The sequence below is a fragment of the Aquarana catesbeiana genome, linkage group LG11 (genome assembly GCF_042186555.1).
Source record: "Aquarana catesbeiana isolate 2022-GZ linkage group LG11, ASM4218655v1, whole genome shotgun sequence".
Taxonomy (NCBI): Eukaryota; Metazoa; Chordata; class Amphibia; order Anura; family Ranidae; genus Aquarana; species Aquarana catesbeiana.
Window position 1 is genome coordinate 54929561 of NC_133334.1, and position 4512 is coordinate 54934072.

Here is a 4512-nt window from a genome sequence, read left to right on the forward strand (position 1 = left end):
AGTCTTTAAAGTGATAATAATGGTAAAAATGTTTCCTTTTAAAACAAAAGTAACAAAAATGTTATACTTACCTGCACTGTGCAATGTTGGAAGAACAACAGCAAGTAATGTAAAGTTGCTTTATGATGTAACTGTGTACTGTATGCTGTATAGCTGTCTAGGCAGTAGGTGGCACTGCAGTGTTATAGTGTGTATTCTATGGTAATGTAATCACAGGATGTTCTGTGTACAAAATGAAACGAAACAAAACAATTTTTTTCATCATGCACATGTCTACCGACAAAACGCCAAAATGTCCCATGAGCCACTCGTAGTGCAGCCCATTGAAATCAGCAGGCTGTCCTATGCGTGTCACAGGAAAAACGAGCCACAAAACATTCACTCCCCCTATGCTAGATGTGAATGGGGCCTGAAAGTGAAATTGGTGCAGTGACACAAGAACAATGAGGCTCCATTCACATCTGTGCGTTTCCTGGCATTTCAGAAATGCGCTGCACCAAAAATTGCAGTAAAAAAATGCATCAAGCTCTGCTCTAAAAAAAGGTTCTGAAGCTTCTTTGGGACAATTGCACTGTGTAGGACAGCCCATACAGGTGGACGGGCTACCCTATGTGTGATGAGTGAAAATGCTCCAAAAACGCCCCCCCCCCCCAAAAAAAAAAAAAAAACGCATGTGATGCGAGTTCCTGCTATGCAGAGATGTGAACGGGGCTTGACAGCTGAGTGTTTCTTTCCACTTCCTCCTATGTACTTGTATAAAGATGGCCATACACTATGCAATCTAATTGTATGTTGTGTATTTAGTGAGAAGGGTGATCGTTGATAGATTGCATTTCATTAAAGAAAAGTTGGGAATGAGTGGGTGGATGATGCAGGGTGTGTGCTAATGAGGACAGCTTGTCAACTCCTTCCTGTGTCATAACCTATAGTCTGTTCAGGAAGGAAGACAGAAGAAATTGATACATTTGGAAACATGGATGGAGAACAGTAAGGTACGTGTCTGTAAATTTTATGGAAAGCTTTGATATTTTTGCAAAAAAATGACATGAATGCTATAATGGTACATAGAGGAGCTGGAATTTAGAAAAAAAAGGTGAACAAAGGTGAACCCCAGTAACGCCCCTTACAGAGATCAGTAACCCCCCTTACCCTAGTGTATTCACTTTGTGGAAGGTGGTCTGTTGCAGTCGTTTTCAATGGAACAGGTGGCGAGGAGAAACCTTCACACAGGGACATCTGTTCCACTGAAAACTGCTGCAAGCTCCTTTAACAAATTGTTACTTGAATACAATGTATTAACATTACTGTCTCTTAGGTAACTGCTATGTTAGTTTTTATTAACGTCTCTAGCTGGGGAGATTCACACTCTAATTGCCCTGTTTTCTATTCCACCAAATTCTGAACAGAAATTCTTTTGATTCTGGTGGCTACCTGTGATTTCCCCTCAATTTCTGTGTTGGTGGCTAATTGTCTATGGGACTGAAATTGAAGGGAAATCTCTCCAGCCAGACGCAGGTAACAAAACGGCTGGGTTATATTAAATGGAGAATATGCTTTTTGACTTTTCTTATAACTTATTACATAGTTACATAGTTACATAGTAGGTGAGGTTGAAAAAAGACACAAGTCCATCAAGTCCAACCTATGTGTGTGATTATGTGTCAGTATTACATTGTATATCCCTGTATGTTGCGGTCATTCAGGTGATTATCTAATTGTTTCTTGAAGCTGTCAATGCTCCCCGCTGAGACCACCGCCTGTGGAAGGGAATTCCACATCCTTGCCGCTCTTACAGTAAAGAACCTTCTACGTAGTTTAAGGTTAAACCTCTTTTCTTCTAATTGTAATGAGTGGCCACGAGTCTTATTAAACTCTCTTCTGCGAAAAAGTTTTATCCCTATTGTGGGGTCACCAGTATGGTATTTGTATATTGAAATCATATCCCCTCTCAAGCGTCTCTTCTCCAGAGAGAATAAGTTCAGTGCTCGCAACCTTTCCTCATAACTAATATCCTCCAGACCCTTTATTAGCTTTGCCCTTCTTTGTACTCGCTCCATTTCCAGTAAATCCTTCCTGAGGACTGGTGCCCAGAACTGGACAGCATACTCCAGGTGTGGCCGGACCAGAGTCTTGTAGAGCGGGAGAATTATCGTTTTATCTCTTGCGTTGATCCCCCTTTTAATGCATGCCAATATTCTGTTTGCTTTGTTAGCAGCAGCTTGGCATTGCATGCCATTGCTGAGCTTATCATCCACTAGGACCCCCAGGTCCTTTTCCATCCTAGATTCCCCCAGAGGTTCTCCCCCCAGTGTATAGATTGCATTCATATTTTTGCCACCCAAATGCATTATTTTACATTTTTCTACATTGAACCTCATTTGCCATGTAGTTGCCTAGCCCATTAATTTGTTCAGGACTTTTTGCAAGGTTTCCACATCCTGCGGAGAAGTTATTGCCCTGCTTAGCTTAGTATTGTCTGCAAATACAGAGATTGAACTGTTTATCCCATCCTCCAGGTCGTTTATAAACAAATTAAATAGGATTGGTCCCAGCACAGAACCCTGGGGAACCCCACTACCCACCCCTGACCATTCTGAGTACTCCCCATTTATCACCACACTCTGAACTCGCCCTTGTAGCCAGTTTTCAATCCATGTACTCACCCTATGGTCCCTGCCAATAGGCCTTATCTTGTACAGTAAACGTTTATGGGGAACTGTGTCAAATGCTTTTGCAAAATCCAGATACACCACGTCTACGGGCCTTCCTTTATCTAGATGGCAACTCACCTCCTCATAGAAGGTTAATAGATTGGTTTGGCAAGAATGATTCTTCATGAATCCATGCTGATTACTGCTAATGATATCGCTCTTATTACTAAAATCTTGTATATAGTCCCTTATCATCCCCTCCAAGAGTTTACATACTATTGATGTTAGGCTAACTGGTCTGTAATTCCCAGGGATGTATTTTGGGCCCTTTTAACTTAAAGTGGTTGTAAACCCACTTTTTGGACTTCTACCTATATATAGGTAAGCCTAGAATAAGGCTTACCTATAGGTAGTGGAAATATCTCCTAAACTAAGTGCTGTTTCTTCCCTAGCCTGTGCCGTTAATCGCTGCTCCGGTGTACATGTGCAGAAGTGACATCACGCTGCTCCGGCGAATCACAGAGCCGGAGTCCACAGCCCGGAAGGAAGAGGGACCAGAAGATGGACGCTGCCTACACAGGGGACATCGCTGGATCCTTTTGCAGGTAAGTGGCACATAATGGGCTAGTATGCGATGCATACTAGCCCATTATGCTTTTCATTTGCAGGCTTTGCAGCGAGCAAAAGAGGAAGCAAAAGCCATCAGGGGTTGCTTCCTCTTTAAACACATTTCTAATAGCATTAGCTGTATGTTTATAGCTTAAATAAGGATATTTCACTGTTTTGAAATAACAACATTCTTTTTATGCACTACTTCGAATTGTCAGTAAAAAATGTGGTTCTGTCAGTAGGGCCGGCCATACACAGAGCAAATTTCTTTCCTACAACCACAGGTTGCAGGAAAGAAATTCACTCGATCCCCCATCAACACAGTGTCAATGCAGGAATCCCTTCTCCCAGCAGAGGGGAAGGGGAAGCTGTCCCTGCTGGAAGAAGACAGTGATTATCACTAGCGGCTGCTAGCAGGCTGGTTGTATCCAAGTTGATCAATCGATCAACTTTTACATTCAGCCTGCCAATTAACGGTGTAAATCTCGGCTGATGCCTGCTGAACTGGCTGGATCTCGGCTGGTGCCTGCTGAACCGGCTGGATCTCGGCTGGTGCCTGCTGAACCGGCTGGATCTCGGCTGGTTGCTGCTGAACCGGATGGATCTCGGCTGGTGCCTGCTGAACCGGCTAGATCTCGGCTGGTGCCTGCTGAACCGGCTGGATCTCGGCTGGTGCCTGCTGAACCGGCTGGATCTCGGCTGGTGCCTGCTGAACTGGCCGAGATTCAAACCATGTATTGCTGGCATAAATTTGATGATTTTTTGTCAGTAAAAATAGTGCTCTTTGTAAATTGTGGGCGTCCTGTCAGTAAATTTCACTGCGAGGGTTGGCAACGCTGACCTCATTGTCCTCCCCAGTCACAAGTTATTTAGCAATAAACTTCAAAAAGCCATTCTCCAATTTAGACTGATTACTTAGCCACAGTGAATAGAATGTTGCTGTGTGTCTGGCTGCCTTTGCAGTGCTTGGGAAATAACCTTATAGTGCCTGCAGGGGTAGCATTACAGATCTATACTTGCAAAACGAAGGATTTCATTCATTTTCTATGCCTCCGCAGCCCATGGATTAGCCAACAAGTTGTGAATAATCATTGTAGCCCCTATTAGTTTCTCAGTCTGTTTCCCCATACACTCCTCTACACGTGTGCGATCACCTGCCTCCGCGATGGTCTTCATCCCTTACAAGCCTGCAGAGTGCTGTTGTCACCTGTCCATGATTTTGTGCCCTGTGTATGTGGACCCCCTTGCGTGC